The sequence below is a fragment of the Vombatus ursinus genome, unplaced genomic scaffold (genome assembly GCF_900497805.2).
Source record: "Vombatus ursinus unplaced genomic scaffold, bare-nosed wombat genome assembly UNPS02014662.1, whole genome shotgun sequence".
Lineage (NCBI taxonomy): Eukaryota > Metazoa > Chordata > Mammalia > Diprotodontia > Vombatidae > Vombatus > Vombatus ursinus.
This window is the reverse complement of record NW_020954440.1, coordinates 610512-633289: the sequence shown is the minus strand read 5'-3', so window position 1 is coordinate 633289 and position 22778 is coordinate 610512. Positions and strand designations below refer to the sequence as shown.

Here is a 22778-nt window from a genome sequence, read left to right as displayed (position 1 = left end):
CCTTTTCTTGTCTGTTTCATGTGAGATAATTCACCCCATGCTACTTCTCCCTTTCTCCTTCTCTCAGTTTAATCCTCTCTCACCACTTAATTCTATTTTCCAGATGTCACCCCTTCATCTTTAACTCACCCTGTGCCCTCTATCTATCTATCTATCTGTCTTTCTATGCATACATGTAATTTTTCCCCTCCCACTACCCTAATACTGACAAAGGACTCATGAGTTACAAATATCATCTTTCCCTTCAAGAATGTAAACAGTTCCACCTTGATAAGTCTCTTACAATTTCTCTTTCCTGTTTACCTCTTCATGTTTCACTTGAGTCTTGTATTTGAAAGTCAAATTTTCTCTTCAGCTCTAGTCTTTTCCTCAGGAATGCTTCAAAGTCCCCTATTTCATTGAATGACCATCTTTTACCCTGAAAGATTATACTCTGTTTTGCTGGGTAGGTGATTCTTGGTTGTAATCCTATCTCCTTTGCCTTCCGGAATCTCATACTCCATGCCTTGTGGACCCTTAATATAGAATCTGCTAAATGTAGTCTTATTCTGATTGTGTTTCCACAATACTTGAATTGTTTCTTTCTCGCTGCCTGAAATATTTTCTCCTTGACCTGTGAGTTCTAGAATTTGGCTACAACATTCCTAGGAGTTTTCCTTTGGGTATCTCTTTCAGTAGGTGATAGGTGGATTCTTTCAATTTCTACTTTTCCCTCTGGTTCTAAAATATCAGGGCAGTTTTCCTTGATCATTTCTTGAAAGATGATGTGTAGGCTCTTTTTTTGATCATAGCTTTCAGATAGTCCAATAATTTTTTAAAATTCTCTCTCCTGGATCTATTTTCCAGGTCAGTTGTTTTTCCAATGAGATATTTCACTTTCTCTCCTATTTTTTTCATTCATTTGGATTAGTGTTACAGTGCCTTGATTTCTCAAATTGTCACTAGCTTCCAATTGCTCCATTCTAATTTTTAAGGAAATGATTTCTTCAGTAAGCTTTTGGACTTACTTTTCCATTTCATCAATTTTGTTTTTTAGGGTATTCTTCTCCTCATTGGCTTTTTGGATATCTTTTGCCATTTGGGTTAGGCTACTTTTTAAGGTGTTATTTTCTTCAGTACTTTTTTGGGTCTCCTTTAGCATCATTCTCAGCTTTTCCTCTATTTCTCTTACTTGCTTCTCAAAAGCCTTTTCGAGCTCTTCCATGGCCTGGAACCAATTTATACTTTTTTTGGAGGCTTTGGATGTGTGAGCCTTGCCTTCGTTTACTTCTTCTGGTTGTATGTTTTCATCTTCTTTGTCACCAAAGTAAGATAATATAGTCTGACTCTTTTTCCTCTGCTTGCTCATGATTCCAGCCAATTACTTGTGTTATAAACTATTTGTTAAGGTAAGGGTCTATTTCCAGTGTGGAGAATGTACTGTCCCAAGCTTCAGGGGTTTTGTGCAGCTGTTTTCAGAGATACTTCTAGGAATCTGTAAATTTTCAGTTCTTCCAAGGTGCTATGATAAAGGGCGAGGTGTTTATTCCTTTCCTAATCTGTTCTCTACTCTCTGAGTCACCACAAGTACTCTTATTTGCCTGGGAAGTGTGAGGAGGATTTCCTCTCTACAGCCACCATAAGCTCCACCATGCCAGCACTTCTCATTACCCCAGGACCACACTTAGAACTGTAACCCAGATTCAAGCACGGGCAAAGCAAGATAATCCTGCACCAACAGAGAGATCTCTGCAATCCCCCTCTGATCAGCCACTTGATTCCCCCTCAGTCTGTGGGCTGGAAGCTAAGGAGGCAGCTGCTGTCCTGGGGCTGAGCTCAGGGACTGGGGCTGGGACCCTCGGCATCTCTCTCACCACCCCAGACAAAGACTTTTCCCGCTGATCTAAATTGTCTTTGGCATTTGTGAGTTGAAAAGTCTGGAAACCACCACAGCTGCCTGCAATTCAGTTCTCTGAGGCCTGCTCCAGGATCACTGTGGCCTGTGTGCCCATGCTTAACTGGGCTCCTCTCCCAGCCTGGCACAATGCACCTTTCTGATCAACCATCCCAGTTTTCTTGGGGTGGAAATTTTTTTCACTTTGTCTTTTTGTGGGTTCTGCTGCTTTAGAATTTCTTTAGAGCCATTTTTATAGGTTTTTTGAGGGGTTTGGGGGAGAACTCAAGCAAGTCACTGCTTTTATTCCACCATCTTGACTCCGCCCTCTTGATCTTTACTCTTCTCATAACATGAATCTATGGTACGTTTCTTTTTACTCATGGTGTTTCTTTATTCCCTGGCCTTTAAAGAGATTGAGCTCCCCTGCTGGGGAGCAGAGGGCACTGACCCAAACTTCTTGTGTTGGGAGCCTAGGTATTGATCACTGCCTTTGTGTGTTGGGGCCTCCAGTGTTCACAATTGGAGGCTGTAGGGTTCTGGCAGCTTTCCTGGTGTTGGGCTGGAGTCAGCAAGGCTGTAACTTTCATGCAACTGTAGGTTGCCTGCTTTTCCTTTCCTTTAGCTTTCTTCAGATCATTTTAGATGGGTGTTGTAAGGTGTTTATCTGCCTGGAACCCTTTTGTAGTACTGCTTCCCATAGTTTTGCTGATGCACTGGGAGAATCCTTTTCTGTAGAATTCCGTGGTACCTGGTGGTTTTCTGAGCTGGTTTCCACAAGTTCCTCCACCCTCACTGAGGCACTGGGAAGTCCAGGTGTTGGTGTTTGCCTGCTCAACCACCTGGGTTCCAGGATTTCCTCCTGGTTGGCAGTTGGAGGCTGTAGTGTTCTGACAGCTTACCTGGTGTTGGGCTGGAGTCAGCAAGGCTGTAACTTTCATGCAACTGTAGGTTGCCTGCTTTTCCTTTCCTTTAGCTTCCTTCAGCTCCTTTCAGATGAATGTTGTAGAGTGTTTATCCACCTGGGGCCCTTTGTAGTGCTGCTTCCCTTATTTTTGCTGAGGAGACCCCTTTGCTGTAGAATGCTGAGACACCAGGATATCCTCCTGGTGTGTTAAAGTGGGGCTTTCTGCCAACTGGCTGGGACACCTCCCATTCTGTACTACTCCCCTTCCCCCAGGGCAAGAGGGGCCTTTTCCTTTAATCCCTCAAGCCAACTGGGCTACTGAACTACTGCTCCCTGTCCTTCTTCTCATTCAGCTATTCCAGGGTTTTTCCTGGGGTGATATTTTCTGGACTTCCAGAGGTTGATAGGGGAGGTTGAGAGTGGCTACCTTTTTACTCTGCCATCTTGACTCCTGGACTAGCTTTTTCCTCATAGTTAAGTTTTCTCATCTGTCTGAGCTCCTGATTCCTCCTACAGAAAATGTGCACAATAACACCTATGGATTTATCTCACAGGCTTGTCCTCATGATTAAATGAGTCAATGGTCAATATGGTGTTTGCTGACCTCTAACTCCAGGGAAAATGCCAGGAGCAGAACAGGGGTCTGTACAAAACATCTATTGATCTCACTGAGGTCTTTGATACTGTTGGTCATGAGGGCTTGTGGAAAAGTTTGTCAAAATTTGGTTGCCTGGAAAAGTTCATCAGCATTGTATGTCAGTTTCATAGCGGCACGCTTCCACAGGTTCTAGATAATAGATGATGCTCTTTTGTTTCATAATCTCCAATAGAGTAGAGCAGTGCTTCAATAGATCTGTGTGCTTGCTCTGATGCTTTTTAGCTTTCAGCAACGTTGTTAGACACCTTCAATGAAGAATGAAGGTCATCAGGGTCAGCTACCTAACTGATGATGAATTATTTAACGTGAAAATCTACAAAGCCAAGACTAAAGTGGAGAGAGGTTACTGCATGATTTTTTGTTCCCAGATGATTGTGCACTCAATGCAGCTTCTGAAGCTGAGATGCACCAAAGTATGGATTGAATCTCTGCTGCTTGTGCTAATTGTGGCCTAGCAATCAACACCAAGAAAACACAGATTCTCCACTAAACAGCATCATATCACCGATATGTGGAACCATTGGTTACAGAAAATGGAGAAATACTGATTACTGTGGGTAAGTTTACTTACCTTGGCAGTATAATTTCTAGGCATGTACATGTAGATGATGAGGTTGATGCATCCTTTATCAGAGCTACCTTATTGTTTGGGAGGCTCCAAGTAAAAGTTTGACAGAGAAGAGGTATTAGACTGCCTACCAAATTGAAGGCCTGCAGAACTGTTGTGCTGCCTTCATGGTGTGTGCCTCTCCAACCTGGACTTTATACCAGCCACATGACAGGGACTGAATTGCTTCCATTTGAATTGTCTTAGGAAGGTTCTGAAGAACACCTGGTAGGATAAGGTAGTGGATATTAAGGTCTTTACTCAAGCTACACTGCTAAGCATTCAAATTCTATTGCAGAGTGCAACTCCAATGAGTTGTCCATGTTGTTTGAATGCCAAATATCTTTTTGCTTAAAAGACTATTTCATGGAGAACTGACACAAGGCAAGTGCTCAGTGGAGGTCAGAAGAAGCAATACAAGGCCACTTTCAAGATGTATTGCATGACATGAGGGACACTGGCATTTTAGGCTTGTTTCTGCAGCAATTTGAAACTGTCAGGACCATGTATACAGTCATTTGGGGGCATGGGCAAAAATATTATGTAAAACTCTTGAATAGGTTCTGATGATTGTGAGGGGTTCTTTCAGTTTTTTCACTTTTCAAATTGTTTCCAAAACACCACAAAGATTCACCATTTGAATGAAACTGATTTTCAATGGATGGTCACACAAAAGTACATTCTTTCCTTTTCATTCTGTCTAATGCCCCAGAGTAGCTCCCTTGTTTCCTTCTGTTGCTAGGTAAATATAGCTTTGAAATTTTATGACATGGTATTATGAAGATTTTTAGAACTTTTGTGTTCTTGAAACTAAATCATCAGATTGTCTGGAAAGTAGCTTCACTGGGCATTCTCATCACAAGCCTTATGAAATCATCATGGACCATGACAAATATTCTTTGAAAACAAGCTTTAAGAAGGTGAAGGCAAGATGGTGGAGAAAAGCCACAGACTCAGCTGAGTTCTCCCCTAAATCCCTCTAAATAACTTTAAATATCTCAAAACAATTTCTGGAGTGGTATTGGCTAGTACCCACTGTTTGCTATCAACTGTAGGTGAATGGCCTGTAGTTGGAAGACAAGAATCTGACAGAAAAGACTGAAGGGCTCAAATGTCAGGATAAAACATCCTTAGCTCTTTTTGCATTCAGATAATTCAGTTTTCCAACCATGAAGTCTCAAATCTATCTCATAGCCAGAGTCAGGAATAGCCAGGTGGATAACATTCTTTTTAAAAGGAATATAATGGAGAAATTGAGCCAGGAGGATCCCATCTTAGAATGAGGCTAAAATTGTCCTCTCAGCTTTACCCAATGCTAACTTCCCAGAAGTTTCACATTCTCTGAGTAGCTTGTGGCATTTCTCTCAGATAGTGGATTAATTATCAATGGATTACATCCATCAGAAAACTGAAAATCAAATCCTACGAGCTTTTACCTCAAACAGCAAGTTTCCCTAATCACAGCTTAGGAAAAACTTTTCCAGGATTTACATCTCAAACTTAAATTTGTCCAGATATAAGAAGCCAGTCATTAGGGATTTCTATACACTTGTAAATTCTCAGTAAACCATACATAACCCAAACAAACTTTTTGGCTAGTTTACACATTATAACAATCACCAAAAAATTGCTTGACATAACTAGTATCAAAAGTTCACCAATTAGAAACTTGAAACAAACCTATTACCAATTAGGTGACTTCAATTTTGTTAAACCATTTCCAAATTACTTTACACAGAGAATCAACATCTCATCATTAACAGTGAAAACTACAACTTTAAAAGAACATGCTTACCCAAGTTCAGAGTCTAGTTTCTTTACCTTGAGCAGGATGTGCTGAACCTGGGTGATGCTTCCAGGCAAAGTTTCTCTAGGGTTCAAGGCCATTGATGGGGTGGGGGGGCCCATGCTGTAGCTGCTGCCCTCCCACCTCCTTCCTTTCCCAGGTAGGGGAGGGTAAAATAAAAAGTGAGGGGAAAAGGGTAAAACTCTGCTCTCCTATGAGAGGGGTTAACAGATACCCTCTTGTTTCAAGGGAAGGGAGTGGGAGAAAAGAGTGACCAGGGTTGTAAGGAGGAGTTTTAAAACTCCTTAATGATCCATCATAAAACCTCCAGAATCTGCCAAGATATTTTTAGTTACTCTAACTTTTCCTTGTAACCTACATGAAAGAGGATTCAGATGTGTATAGTGAAGGGAGTAAGTAAGCCTCAGGGAATCAAAAGCAACTTCAGTTTTCCCAAATTTCCTAGCAGGAGAGAATTGAACAGAATTGGATATACACTTCCTGATAGGGTGGCCATTCATCTCCTCTATGTGGCGGAAGGTATACACAGGTCCATGGCCTCAAACTGACCCTCAAACATGACCCTCGAACTGAGAAAATCAGGTTGAGTGGGAGACAGCCACATAACTGTCTGCCTGAAAAGCACCTCCAAGCCTTGGTGCTTGGAGAGCTATCCCAAATTCAGAGCAAGAAAAGGGTGGGGGAAGGCTTACATACTTCCAGTCTTGGCTGGGGAAGAACTTGGGGCAAGGCGGTTTCTGCACACAGGCTAACAAAATGATGAGGTTTAGGAGTTTAGGGGTGCTGGGGCCCCAAAATGAGAACATGCAGGTCCTGGTTGAAAGAATTCAACCCCAGTCTTCTTACAGCCAAAGACAAGGTTTATGAGAATATCTGTCATATTGGGCAGACTCTTCAGGAATCTGAATATTAGGAAGCTATTGGCTAGATTATAAGACTCTGAGCAGTGGCCAGATTATAAGAATCCTAGTCAAGGTTGTGGTTTTAACTGTTGATGATGAGATGTTGATTCTCTATGTGGAGTGATTTGGAAATGCATTTAACAAAGCTGAAGTCACCAGAATGATAAAGGGTTTGTTTCAAGTTTCATTTGGTGAACTTTTTGTATCAAACAACTTTTAATAATTTGGTTACTACTAAAATAATGTGGCTATTATTGGTGATTATTTTAATGTGTAATCTAGCCAAAAAGCTTGTTTGGGTTTTGGCTTGCTGAGAATTTGCAAGTGTATAGATATCTCTAATGACTGGCTTTTTAGACCAGGACAAATTCAAATTTGAGATGTAAATCCTGGAAAAGTTTGTCTTAAGCTGTGATTAGTGAAACTTGCTGTTTGAGGTAAAAGCTCATAGGATTTTATTTTGAGTTGTCTGATGGATCATAATAATCCATTGGTAATCAATAATCCACCATCTGAGAGAAATTCCACAAAATATTCAGAGAATGTGATACTGGTGGGAAGTCAGCATTGAGAAAAGTGGAGAGGACAATTTTAGCCTCACTCTAAGGTGGGATCCTCCTGGCTCAGTTTCCCTATTGTGTTCCTTTGAAAAGGAATGTTACTCACCTGGCTATTCCTGAGTTTGGCTGTGAGATGGATTTGATACTGCATACTTGGAAAACTGAATTATCTGAATCCAAACAGAGCTAAGATTGTTTTATCTTGTCATATCTGGGCCCTGCAGTCTTTCTGTCAGATTTGTGTCTTCCACACTACAAGCCATTCACCTACAATTGATAGGAAACAGGGTACCAGCCAATGTCCCCCCATGGCTGTTGGATGCAACCAGGGCTTGGTTACAGTTAATTTTCTCTTTGGGACCCCCTTTAGGCAGGGACAGCTCTATGCCTCTTGCCAGCAGGAAGCACTTTCAGAAGCCAAGACCTTCACCCATGGCACCAAAAAATTTTTGTTCCATTTGTTTGAGGGGGGAATGATAGGGTTTGGATCTGGAACCCAGAAGGGAAAGGCCCTGGACTTTCCCACCTGACCAAATCTCTGGCCTTAGCTGAGGCCATGATCCCACATGCTGTCCTTTTGTTGTGACTATACCCAATCTCCCAATTGTCTTTTGCCCTTGTTTTTTCCTAGTCCTCCATTTTCTTGCCTCCCTATAACCCCTGGCCATTGACCACCCTTGGTCCTGGCTTGACTCCATTCTTCTTTGGCCATGTGGTTCACATCCCTGGAGTTCTGTTCCCCCAAGCTTGCTGGCCACTCACATCCAGATCCTCCTGAGACTCCTCCAGTCACCCCAAAGTACTTGGGCACTGCTAGATCCCTCCCACAGTATTTCTGTATGTGGGGTCCATCTTGTCTCCACTAGGGGACTCAGATTCTTGAAATCTGGCCACTGCTCAGATTCTTATAATCTAGCCAATAGCTTACTAATGTTCAGACTCCTTGGGAGTCTGCCCAATATGGCGGGTGCTCTAATAAACCTTGTCTTTGCCTGAAAAAAATATATACATTTGGAAGGTGTGTAGTAGCTAAATAGGAGAGGAGACAGACTGACCATAGAGGGCAAATGAGTAGGCAAAAGTCATAGTACAAACAAGAGTTCATGAATGGTTGAATTAGGACGGGGACTAAGTGGTGAAGAAGCAATAAATATGAGATGATGTGGAAACTATAGGGGGTGAGGGAGAGTCAAAAGGATGAAAGATGATCATTTCTTAAATATTTACTAAGTGAAAGGCACTGCTAAGTTTTGGGTGCACAAATGCAAAAATTAACAAGACCTTGCTGCCCTAGCTGATTTTTAAAGGGATTATGCCGTCATTCATCTAGAGCCAGTTGGTAACTTTGATGTGGTTCAGTGCAATATCTTCACTGAAAGATGAGGAAACTGAGAGACATTAGATGACTTACTCTAAATCACATCAGTAATAAATGACAGAGCAAGAATTCGAATCACTATCCTATGATTCCAAGTCCAGCGCTCTTTCTAGATCACCACATATTTATCTTAGGAAATCAATAGTGATATGAAGAATTCTCATTTGCCTGTGTGTCTTAGCCTTAAAGTGGCTTGAGATGATGCAAGATGACACTCCTTGAAAGTCAGATATAGGACTATAAACTAGATGGAGTAGAGTTCCAGGGGTGGGGAACTTGCAGCCTTAAGGCCACCCATGTGGCCTTCTAAATCCTTAAGTGCAAAATTTGGATTCATTCAAAAGGCCATACTTGGGAATTTAGAAGACCACATGTAGTCTTAAGGCCAAAGTTCTCTACTCCTATTAAACAGTGGAGACATCACGGAGCAACAACGAGCAGGAAGGATAAAATACATACATATATAGGTAGATAGATAGATAGATAGATATCTGTATATATATATCTATATATAGATATCTATGTAGATATCTATATATATAGATATATATATGCATACACCAACAGAGGTATTAACTCTATACAAGTAACATTTATCATCAGGGGTCCTCAGTTTACTCAAGACTAACCTTGTATTTCTTTCTAGGGAGAAAGAGCTATGCACCTGATTCCCTGGGTGGATGCCTACACGAACACATAATCTTCTTAGGTTCTGCTTAGCATGTATTCCACAGTACTCTAATTGAAGGCTCCTGTTTTGTTGTTGACTAGCAGCAGAGGTCTATTGGCAAAGTTCAAAGATAAATCAGAGGGTACACCAAAAAAGTAGATGAAAAATAAAGGCTATTTGTATCAGAAGTCAGCCAATGGCTTCATGATTTTTTTTGTTAATATGTTATGTCTTGTAGAGGATAATTTATTATTTTTTTCTCCTGTTGTGAATGATGCTTGAACCATCTTCCAAATTGCATCTATGGAGAGCAGCACAGAATTGAATGGATTTATCCTTCTGGGACTGACAGATGCCCCAGAGCTTCAAGTATCCCTCTTCATTACATTCACATTCATCTATTTTGCAACCCTGGCGGGTAACCTGGGGATGAAAGTTCTGATTTACTTGGATCCCCAACTCCATACTCCCATGTACTTTTTCCTCAGCAATCTCTCTTTGTTGGATTGTATTTATTTATCAAACATTACTCCCAAAGTGATGACTGGAATTCTCACAGGAAACAAGGCCATCTCCCATGATGGCTGTGCTGCTCAAATGTTCTTCTTTGTGGCCTTTGCTAGTGTGGACTCTTTCCTCCTGGCTGTTATTGCATGTGCCACCATGCAGCTATATATAAGCTTCTCCATTATAGCACCAGTATGAGAGCAAATATGTGCACACAACTGGTGATTGGCTGCTACATCTGGGGTGTCATTGAGTCCTCCATCCACACTGGCTTCACGTTTCACCTCTCCTGTGGTTCAAAAATAGTCCATCATTTTTTTCCTGTGACATTTCCCCAATTCCGTCTCTCTCCTGCTCTGATATCCATACCAATGAAGTGATATTCTTCATCCTGGCTGCCTTCAATGTTGTTTTGGCCCTCCTCATCATCCTGACCTCCTACATGTTCATTTTCATCACCATTCTGAGAATATATTATGCAGAGGGAGGACAGAAAGCCTTTTCCACCTGTACCTCACACCTGACAGCTGTGTCCATATTCTATGGGACTGTAATATTCATGGACTTACAACCCAACTCAAGCCATTCTATAGAAAATGACCAAATGGCCGCTGTTCTCTAATTTCCTAATTTCTTTAGTTTTGTAGTCCTATACCACTTAATCTATACATTGATACATCTTTTATCATTTGCATCAGCACTTCTTTCAGATTTGTGTGTCTTGTATTGTTTATCAGATTGTAAGTTTAAGGTACAGACACCGAATTCTTTTTCCTTTTCAGGTTTTACAGTGTCTTATATTATGATGGTTAAAGTGTGGACATACAATAAATGCTTCCTGGGTGAATGATAGTGTTTCAATTCTTGAAAAAAATTTCAGTTCTTGTCCTTCATTTCCAACATATCAAGAAGTCTGGATCCCTACCACATGAGGATTAATTTAAGGGTCCAGTGTTTAGTGAGGAGAAAAGTTGACTTACCACATGGAGCAGAAATTTGATTTGTATTTTAGTCCCAAAATTCAGTATGAGAAGCAAAGAAAAACAGTTTCAAAGAAGCTGATTTAGACTTGGTACAAGGAAAATCTTTTTGAACTAGTAGAGCCTCTAAAACTGTAATCATACTTCTCCTGGCAACAATCACTATCTCCTTTCTTTTAATGGAAGTCTTCCCCAATCTGTCTTATTTCTAGTACCTACTCTCTATTAATTATTTTTGTATTTATCCTGTATATATCCTGTACATTTTCCTAAGCTCCTATAGGGCAGGGACAGTCTTTTGTCTACTTTTGTATCACCAGCATTTAGAACAGTGCCCTGGACATAGGAGGCTATTAACACATGTGTATTGATTGATAATGATGATTGGCCTAGTCTGCAACTTATATTCTTAGAGAGGTTCCCAGAGAATTTCAATTATGTACCTAGATTTCCATGGAATGTGTAAAGAGTAAGGAATTAGACCCAGGACTTCCTGGCTCCAAGGTCAGCTCTCTGTTCATTATGCAATGGCTTCATCTCTTTCTCCAATTAATGGGTGCCCACTTTATTTTAAGTTCTTTGATACCACAGAAGTGCTACTAAAATGTGATTATACCTATGGACATTCTGTCTTTTTAAGTTTTTTTTTTTGTTGGATAATTTAGTGAATGCAGATATAATTCCAAATTGTGTTTCATTTTTGTAGGATCAATGCACAATTATACTGGTGTGGTTTGGGGTTCTTGGGGACCCCAGAATGTTAGAGTAGAGGGCATCATATGCCTGGAAAAAATTCACACAGTCAAAACTTCTAGTCAAAGTGGCAAGGTTTTTTCTCTTTCTTTTTCTTTTTTTTTCATTTCTGATGGCAAATGGCTACTACAGATATATATTTTGTGTAATTTCATGTAGGTATTGTGTTTCTTGCTTTTCAGTGGGTGGGAGAGGGGAAAGGGAGAGAACTGGAATTGAAGATAAAATTAAATTGAATGAGAAAGAGAAAAGTTTGACAAAATAATTCTCTGGGGATTAGTGCATGGGAATAGAAAGGGGTACACACACACAAACACTCATATGTTATGAACAATGTATGACACCTTTACAAAAACTAATATACATTAGGCTATACAAACCTTACAAAAATGCAAAAAAGAAGAAATATTAAAGACATTATTTTATTTACTGAATTGAAATCAAGGATGTTTAAAGAAAACATAAACATTTATTGAAGACTCAATAACCTAATATTAAAAAATTAATGATTTAAAGAACTAAAGATAAAACAATAGATAATTAATTTAATTAAAAATTAAATTTCATTAAAGAAAATGACAATGTTTTGCATATGGCACAGGGGATAGAGTACCAGCCCTGGAGGTAGGAAGACTGAAGCTCAAATCCAGTCTCAGACACTTACTAAATGTGTGACTCTGGGCAAGTCACTTAACTGTTTGCCTCACTTTCCTCATTTTTAAAATGAGCTGGAGAAGGAAATGACAAACAACTGCAGTATCTTTACCAAGAAAATCCCAAGTGGGATCACAAAGAGTTGGGCATGACTATTCAACAAAACAACTAATTCCTCCTTTTATCTACTCTCCTTCTTATTCCACTCCTTTCCTTCACCCCATTCTCCTTCTTTGGGAAAATCTCTCTCTCTCTCTCTCTCTCTCTCTCTCTCTCTCTCTTTCTCTCCCTCTCTTTCTTTCTTTGATATGAATGAGGTTCAAATGTTGCCTCTTCCTCCTAACCCTCCTCTATTATATAGACTTCTATTTGTACAATCCAATTATGGGAGAAAATGTCCACCCTTCTCCTCTTGTTTCTTTCTATGTATTCTTCTTCCCCTCCCTTTCCATTTTTCCTTTAAGATAATCTAAATATAGCAGAATGACCCCTGGGCCCTTTGTTCAAGTGGACTTCTTCTATGGCCCCTATTGGCGGCCATAGAATGCTCAAGGGATACACGTACCATCTCCCCATATTAGGATATAAACATTTAGCCTTGTTTAGTACCTTATCATTCCTCACTCATGTTTTCGTTCTTATACTTCTCCTGTGTCCTATTTGTGTATTTCAAAGTTCTCTGAAGTTTTTTTTTCACCAGAAATAATTAAAGGTCTTATACTTCATTAAAATTCAATTTTCTGCTGTAGCATTATACTCAGTTTTGCTGTGTAGATTATTGTCCATTATGCCATAAATCTTTATTTTTTTGCCTTTTGGAGACTCACGTTCCAAGCCCTTTTCTCCTTGGTAGTGGTAGCTGCAAAATATTGTGAGATCTTGATCTCATGAGTGTGCTGTGTGAATACTCAGTGCTTCTTTGTTCTTTATTTTCCTTTCTGGATGCTTATATTGTTTTTTACTTTGATATGGAAAATTAGGATCTTGACTATAATATTTCTTTGGTTTTTCATTTTGGAGTTTCTTTTAAGAGGAGGATTTTTCATTTTGGAGTTTCTTTCAAGGGGTTTCTTTCTACTGACTAATAGATTCTTGGTAGTTTTATATTGCTCCTTGGATCTAAGATATCTTGGTTGTTATTATTATGATTTCTTGAAATATTATGGTGAGGCCATTTTTTTCAGTCATAGCTTTCAAGTGGTCCAGTTATTATCCAATTTTTTTCTCTTCAATATTTTCCAGTTCATTAGTTTTTTTAATATAATAAATTTCCTTCTGTTTTTTCTTGTATTTTAATTTTATTTCTAATGTTTCTTGATGTCTCAGATAGTTACTATAATTTGTCAGTGTTAATTTTCATAGTGTTATTTTTTAAGTAAGATTTTATACCTTTTTTGCTAAGCTGTTTATTCTCTTTCCATATGTTTTTTAATTAAGTCTCAAGTCTTTTTCATTTTTTTTCCTTTGGAATACTCATTTGAATTCAAAAAATATTTTAGCTTAAAATCTTTGTTTTTATCTCTTCCAGGAATTCCAGGTGAGTTTATGAGTTAGCTGCGTTTTTCTGTAAAGCTTTGCTGGTAAATATTTTGGGGCCATTTTCCTTGGTTTTCCTTGGTTCGCTCAAAATCTCCTGTCACTACTAGAGTTCTTTTGGGGAGATTATTAATTTTTTCTATTTGCTCATTGCTTAAAACTGTTCTCTGACTTTGAAATTTTTGCTAAGGCTAGGATTTGTGCATTTCTAGGGGTTACATCTGAGTTTTTGTCCTCTGAGTCCTTTTGATATTTTATTCAGGTATTGAGTGTTGTGTTATTTCAGAATGTTAGGAAGATCTCAGGCTGGTGTTCTGGATGTTTCCAGTGTTCCTAAAGTGATGTGATCCAATCTGGTCATTGTTGACATATTCTTATATCTGCAGCTGTGTGATTCAGTTTTGGGTCTAAATGCTATTCTTGTGGGCTTGTTCCTGATTGGAAATTCTAGTACACTGTGGCTGGACTTAGCATCTATCAGCCAACTAAGGAGCTTTGCACATTTAGAGTGACAGAACTGCTGAACCCTCTTTGTTCTGGGATTACTGCTATTATTTCACTCCATATTTCATCATAGGCTAAAAGATAAAAATGAGTCCCTGTTCTGCTCCTGGTTCAGAGCCACAAACCTATTATTTGCTTCTGAATGTGTTCCTTGCTCGTCAAACAGCCTCAACCCCATGACTGTACCCTCCATCACCCCTTTATGGAAGTCCCTTTCTCAGTCCACCACTGATAGGTGACCCAGAAGTGGATACTAAGCATCAGAGATACCAAATAGCACCCTTTCCTAAAACATGCACTAATTTGAGGAGCCCCATGGGACCTTTTCCTTCCTGGTTTTTCCTTTCTTTGCACACAACCTTGGTCCTGTTTCAGTTTTGGAAACTATAATGTATTACCTGGTGTATTCGTGGTCAGATCTCATCAGCAGTGTTTAAATACCTCTGCTCTCTGACTATCTTCCTGACATGCCCTGGGTTGCTAAATGATTCACTTTGATATTTTTTCTTGGATTTCTTGATCAGAAATATTATCTTGTTTGTTTGTTTGTTTGTTTTTTAGATATTTGTGAAGGGGTTTGATTTGGGGAACTGAGCTATACTTTATACTACTTCTGTACTCTCTTGATTTTGACCCTCCATAATTATATGTAATATGGATACATTAATTTCTTTCCAATAAGATCAGTGTTGAAGCAAGGCTCAATTATTACTTTTTATAGTGCACGAAATGCTAGCTATAGCCATGTGACAAGAAATGGGAAATGGAAGGAATAAGCACAGACAAAAATGAAACAACACTTTTTGCAGATGAATTGGTATTCTATTTAAAGACCCATAAAAGGCAACTAAAATTAATTAAACAATCACATCAGCAACGTAGTAGGATATTTACAAATATAAATTATCAAACTTTTTGTAGAATACCATTGAAATCAAGTGTGAAGGGATAGATGAAGTCCATTAAAATAACTATAGAATCTGTAAAATTTGTGGAAGTGTACCTACAAAGACATACTCACAATATAAGAATGCAACTACAGCATACCTTTTATATTAATAATTTCAGACATGAATACCTGCAGAGATATTAGTTGATTAATTTTGAGCCACACCCAACCTCATGCAACTTAATTTATTTACTCAGTGCCATGCCAAGCCAAATTGCTAAAGTTTAGAGCTTGAAACTATAGAGCTTGAAAAAAATGACACCACTATTTTTTGAGGAACAAATGGTCAATAATTTCAAGATAAATAAAGAAAAAAATGTGAAAAGGAAGGTAGGCTAGGAGTACCAGATCTCAAATTATACTGTAAAGCTATCATCATAAAAATGCTTATTACAGTTTACAAAAGTGAATCAGTGGAACAGATTAGAATAATAACATAAAAACACAAAATAATTTAGAAACATAGTATTCAATAAGCCCCAAATATCAACAACTCCTGGGGAAAGAACACACTATTTGATAAAATATGCTCAAAAAAATGAACAGCTTCCTGGCAGAAACAAGCTTTATGCCAAGATAACGTACCACATACCAATATGAATTCCAAATGGAAAGATGATTTTAATATTACTGGCCACACCATAAAGGACGACTTCTTACAGCTATGGATAGAGGAAGAGGTCATGACCACACAAGGGAAAGGGAGGATCACACAAGATGAGGTGGAAAATTTTGCTTAAATAAAATTGAAGTTTTTACACAAAACTAACAGTTAAAATTGCAACGGAAACAGTTAAATGGGGAAAATTCTTTGTAACAATTTTCTCTGAGAAAGGTTTTATGTTTGAGAGATGAGGAATTGATTCAAATATATAAGGATAAGATTCATTCCCCAATAAAAATTGACTAAAGTATATGAAAAGCCTCCTGTAAAAGAAATCTAAGTTTACAACAGGCACTAATCACCAATAGTCACAGATATGTACATCAGAATAATTCTGAGTTTCTACTTCTTACTCATCAGATAGGCAAACAAAGGAAATTGAAATTGACAGAGGTACTGTGGGAAAAGAAAGCACACTAATACACTGTTGGTGCAGCTGTGAATTCATCAAGCTACCCTGCAAAGTCATTAACCTGGACATACATGCATAACCTTTGACTCAGTGATACTACTGCTAGGCATGCTACGCTCACACAATAGGGTCACGGAAACATTTGTAAAAGTACGCAGATGAGAACAGAAGGAACATCAGTAGGAAAGAGACAAGCAAGACAGTTTTGAAAGCAAATTGTTTTATACGTGGAGGGAGAAGCAAGTTATACATGGTTCAGTTTGGTGGCTACATGCACAATCCTCTTCTCTTCTTTTATGGGTATGGGAATGGTTGCATTTATTGACATTTCGTAAGGTCAATTTTTTTTTAATAAAAGTACTTGGAGATACAAAAAGAAAAGAAAACATAATAACATTCAGAAATGTTAAAAAATCCAAATATAGTCCCTCTTGCACAAGATAATAATCTACATACTTAATATCTGTCATGCCCCCCATAAGTCTGTGTTCAATATCTCCCTTTTTTAAAATGAGGTCCTCCTGAATCCGGGGCGGGTGATCTATCTACGGTGCCAACTAACTGTTCCTTTTTTTTTAGTAAGTTTGTGTTTTTTACTGCCTTATTTTGTGGAGAATTTTTTAATTACCCACATCTCTTTTATGTTCAGTATCACATTTGATCTTCACCAAAACCTTTTGATTGTTTTCAGGCCTGAAATTATTACACCCATTTCAAAGAAGAAGAAATTGAGACTTGGAGATGTTCAGTGACTTGACCAATGTCCCCTAGCTATGAAATGGTAGAAGCGGCCAACTTTTGGCAATGGCCTTGCCCAAGTCCCTTCTTACTTCACTTTGCTAACAACAAGCTAAGAATGACAACATCCCCCTGAGGAAAAAAAAATTTTCCCCAACTATCATAGAAAAATTTAATGGTTTGTTTTGTTCATGAGTTGGCAGCAAAGCTGCCACGTATCTCCAAGGGAACACCATCTCCCAAGACCAGCAGGGCTTCCAAGTCTGTATTATGTCCCTGTCTTCTGTGACTTCAGCTACTGGCATCGAAACATGATGTTGTAATGCTCAGTGCTGGCAAATGAGCTGGTGGACCAAATTCTCTGATTACTCTCTCACTCATAATTTCTTTTGTACTTCTGGAGGCTGAACTGAATGGAGAGTAGCAGTTGGCATCACTAAATCTACTGCCATCCATGCCACAGAAATGGCAAGGAGTGACCTCTCTGCCACTAGGAACCTTTGAACTCTTTGTCTCAGTGACTAGTGAAGAGTTTCTCCAATCCAATTCTATGTCTTTTAGGCTTGGGATTTTAAGACCAAACTTTGATTATAAAGCTCATGCATAACTCTCCTTTTTGGAATCTTGGCCACCTTTCTCCATCATCAAACCAGCTAGGTTCTAAGATATTCAATTCCAAGACTGCAGTGCAGTGTAGACACCAAAAAGGTATAGTGGAAGCATTGCTGGATGTGGAGGCAAGAAAACTCGTGTATTAAAACCTTCAGAATCTCAGACAGTGAGTCACTTTCCCCATGGGTAAGTCACTTCACTTTGATTTCCTTATCCATAAATGTGAGTAATTACACCTGTGTTATTTATTTCATAGGGCTGTCTTAGGGCTCAAATTAGATCATGTATGCAAATTATAGTCAAACATCCATGGGCTCTATAAACACCTTTTATTATCCACTACTTACAGCTTTTCAAGTTCATTATCCTTCAGTAATTGAAGGAGCCATTTGAGGGATGGGTGATTCTGTAGTCCAAAGAAACACCTAATTTAATAATGTTGATCAATTTTATTATTTATTACTGTTAATTAATTAATATTAATAATGTTAAGGGTATACTGTGTGCAAGACACTGCAGTAAAAAATTTAGAGAGTGGTTTGATAAGAAAAGTTAGGTGAGAAAGTGTCCTTGCCCTAAATGATAACAGTTCATATTTATGTAACATTTGGAAAGAACTTCGATTTTCTCATTTGAATCTCCCAACAACTGTTTGAAATAAATATCATCATTATTATGTCCTTCCCCCTTTTATAAACAAGTAATCTGTAGCTGACTTAACTAAGTGATTTGTCCTGATTTATACAATTAATAAGTGTCTGATGTGGAAATTAAATCCTCATCCTCTTGACTCAAAGATTAAAGCTCTTTTACTACAGCACATTGTCATACTAGTACTTTATAGTGTAGTCACACCTTTATCCCCTTTTCTCTGTTTTTGTGTTTCTTGGAGCACCTACTCATCCATTATTATGTAAAAGCCCACTGTCTTGTACTGATCATGGTAAGTCTCCTGTGTATAGAATTTAATTCTGACCCTTTCCTTACAACCATTGTGTGAACTCTATACCCTAGGAAATATTATTCCCATTTTCCAAATGAACAGACAGAGGTGCAAAAGGATTGATTAACTTCCATGAAATCATAGAAGGAATTAGTGAATGCCCAATCAATACTAGAACTCAAGTCTTCAGACTCCTAATCAAGTATCTTTCCAAGAGAGTGCTGTTCACCAGCACTTAGGCATTTCAGAGGAGAAAACGAATCACTTTGTCAGTCCTGGTGCCCAAGAAGGGTTCTCTCTAGACATGGTAACTCAAGAGGACCCAACCTTGAATCTGTATGTGAAAAGGATTGTCATAGATTAAGTCTATACATATTTGATTCAATAGTATCAATCACAAATATGGCACAGGTGCCGTGTATGAGAAAAACAATACCATAAGTTGTATGCCTTAGTTGGGTGTTTGTTTTCTACTTAATATTGTTCCTATTATGTGAAAGGAAAATTCTTCATTTTTGCTAATTACAAAAGCTGATTTTTTTCTACTCCTCTAAAAGACTATGAGATAAAGTTTTTTTTTATTTACTTCATCCTTACCTCCCAGTTTCATGTTAAATGTATCAGAAAAAAACTCCTTACACAGTGATGCTATGATGAATAATGAAGATCTTTAAAATTAATACAGGTTAAAATACTGGTCATAGAATCATTCATGCCAAGATGAAAAGGATCTCAGTGATCATCTAGTCTAATACATTTCCTTTATCAACAAGTAAACTGGGGTCTGTCATATTCTAGAAGTAAAACACATTAAGGAACTTGTGAAAGATGAAACAGATAATAGCAGTAGGGTTAATTAAAATAACAGTAGATAACTCCTCTATCTAGTTTTAAGGTTTTCAAAGCACTTTACAGAATTATCTTCTTCATTCTCAGAACATATCTATAGTGTAGGTACCATTGTTTTATCCTTTTTTGACTTATGAGTGAATTGAAGTTCTGAAGTGAGGTGGCTTCTCCATGATCACAGTGATCTAAGAGATACATTTTTACATAAAATGAGAAGCAAACTTTATCTCTCCACATCTCAGCTATATAGACATACACATGTATATGTATACATATAGATACATATAGAGATATATGTGTGTGTCTATGTCTGTGTGCTTCTATGTCTGTGTGTATCTATGTCTGTGCATGTCTGAGTTGAACAAAGGATTAACTAGCCCTTCTCTTAAGACTTTAAGTGAGAGGAAATCCAATACATGTTAAGAAAGCCCCTTCTATTTCTGGACACCAAAATTTTTGGAAATCTTTACTTACTTTAAACCTAAGTTTGTTTCTTCTTACCTTCCAGTCTTTTCTCTTGGGTATTTTCTTTGGGTACAAATAAAATGAACCAAATTCTTCCTCTTTATGCCAACCTTGCAGATACCTGAAGATACCTATCTTTTCTTCCCTGAACAACGTAAGTTCCTTCCACCAATCCCAATATGGGAAGATTTCAAAGTCCTTCAACATGGTGGTTAAACTACTTTGGAGAATCTGTAGCCTATCAATTTCCTTCCTAAAGTGTGGAACCCACGACTGAACATGTTGCTCCAAATGTAGACTAGAAAGGACCACCTTGGTATGCCTGGATACTGTGTCTCTTTATGCAATTTAAGGTCAAATTGGTTTTCTTGCTAGGCATGTATGTCACAAGGTAATTGTGGGGATCAGATGATCCAATCTATTTAAAGTACTTTGCAAACTACAGAGAGGCAACTCTGGTAAAATGGATAGTGCACTCGGACTGGAGTTAGAAAGTCCTGATATCCAATTCAGTCATAGATACTTAAGGTATGACCCTGGGCAAGTCATTCACCCCTATTTACCCCTCTTTCCTCAACTTTAAAATGAGGGTAATAACAGAATATACTTCATAGGATTGTTGTGAGAATCAAATGAGAAAATTTATGAAGTATAGCATAGTGAAGGCATATAACAGATGCTATATAAGTACTTTTCCCATTCTCTCCACTAATACGTGTGATAGTTCTAATTAACTTTGGTATCAACTCTTGGCATTTCTGTTCCTCTCAACAAAAAGATCATTCTCTTTGTCAGAGGAAATAGAAACAGAATACAAATTGAGTAGCTCTGGATTTGCTTGGAATTCATTGTACTTGTCTCATCAGCTATGAGAATCAGTCCAATTCCTTATTAGATTATTCTTTATTTCCGCAAATAGTCAATTTTGCATTAACAATACACGCCTTTTACAGTCTTTAGTTTTCTGGGTTTCCCTCGTTTCAAACTGCATGCTGATACTCCTTTAACTCTATGAATATAAGATACGATCTGCTTTTGCATTTATGCTTGGTTGTTTGTCTTTTTTTTTCTTGTTGGCAAACTTATTTTTCATATCTAGGTCTGCCTGATTGTCAATTTTTGTTCCTGTGTCTTCAAAATTTTATTCTTGAGATCTTTCTTTCCTTTCAAGTTTAAATTCCCTACAGAATGATCCTTTATCCTTCCTCTAAATTGCCTGGAATTAACTCTTCCCAAGTCTATTATGCATGTCTGAAAAATGCTCATTTTCTTTCCTTCATCTATTTCAAACTTTAGGATTGTGTAATTTCTTTTCCCTTACTCTTGCAACATTCCCATTTATTCTGATTCTACCTAACAATTGCTGATAATTTTTGAGAATCAAATGCAGGATAGAGTTTTCTCATAGTTGTTCTTCCATTTCACATCTTTCATGCATTAAAATATTGTTTATTCAAGCAATCAATAGTTTTCTTTGAGGAGAGAGACAGAGATAGACAGATAGCTAGACAGATATGCAGATAGAAAGAGACACACAGGGAGATGCAGGAAGACAAAAAAAGAGAAAAAAAAGAGTCAGGAAGAGACAGACAGACAAATATGCAGAGATACAGAGATAGAGAGATAGAGGCAGAGAAAGGCATTGAGAGACAGAGATGGGGAATAAGAGAGAACATTCTGACAGATGTCCAGATACTTGAAGACTCCCCTCAGTAATATGCTGATAACAATATAAATGCTTTTGGCCACGTTTTTGCACTATGGTTCCTGGATTTCTTTAATGAGTATATTTTCTTAGTATAAAAATATTATAATAGCCTGTTGCAATTTTTCCTATTTCCTTTAAATAAGAGAAACACCTTTCCAAAACCATATTCAAGTTATCAGTCCCATCCCTCAAGTCTAAATTGTACCTTTGCAGCCAGATTTGTTTTCATGTATTAGAGAGATTCTAACTCATTTTGCCTGTGAGGTATAATTCCTTTCTGTGGGTGAGATTTTAGCTCAAAATTGAAGCAGACTAACCCAAAAATTGGTGATTTCTGTGGGACCCAAAAAACCATATACGGAATGAAAAAACAAATATCCCTGTTTGTGGCCAACTTCTGTTTTCACACAGTGGTGGAGAATTGAAAAAGGGACAGGCTGTGGGAAGGAAACAAATTTAGAAGTCATACATTCATTGTTAAGTGACCCACCGGTGGTCTTTTAGACAGATGATTCTCACAACTGTGCAACTGGTGTCCATTGGCAACTGTTCTTACTCAGGAACTGGTGACTTCAATTCTATTGTATAAACCTTAAAGCTGCAATGATTACAAGAGTAAGCAGGATCCCAAATGAATTCTTGCCCAACTTGATTTGATACTCTCCTCCTTTCTCATAGTTTTTTAACTTTCCTCTTATTTTATTCTGCCTTCTTCTTTATTTTTCTTTCCTCTCTTCTTTATCAGAGTGAAGCATATTCATAAACAAAGATCTAGTTCCCCAAACTTGGTCAATAGTAATCCTCCCTCTTATGCTGATTTTTGCCAGAGAATAAGGTCTTTCTCTTTCCTAAAGTGCAAAATGTCACTTTGGTGATGATTAAATTTGTAGGAGATTAAACAAAGTGAGCAGTAATACATTAGTGAATCTCTCTTTCTATGAGAAAATGGATGAGTCAATTTTGAGGACCTAGAATAACTTCTGTGACAACTACCTTGATGCTCTTTTTCCCTTAATTGCTATTTCTAGCTCCCACAGAAGATGTGTCTCTGACCATGTTTTATGTCTTAGAGTCATTCATCATGCAGAGTGGATTTTTCTGATGGGTCTTCTTTTGTTGCAGGTGAATGGTATCACTTTCAA

General features: G+C 38.0%; 1 pseudogene; it reads left to right on the top strand.

Annotated features, from left to right (window-relative positions):
* The first annotated feature begins 9665 nt into the window (after positions 1-9665).
* On the top strand, positions 9666-10491 carry LOC114042652 (annotated as a pseudogene).
* The last annotated feature ends 12287 nt before the right edge of the window (positions 10492-22778 follow it).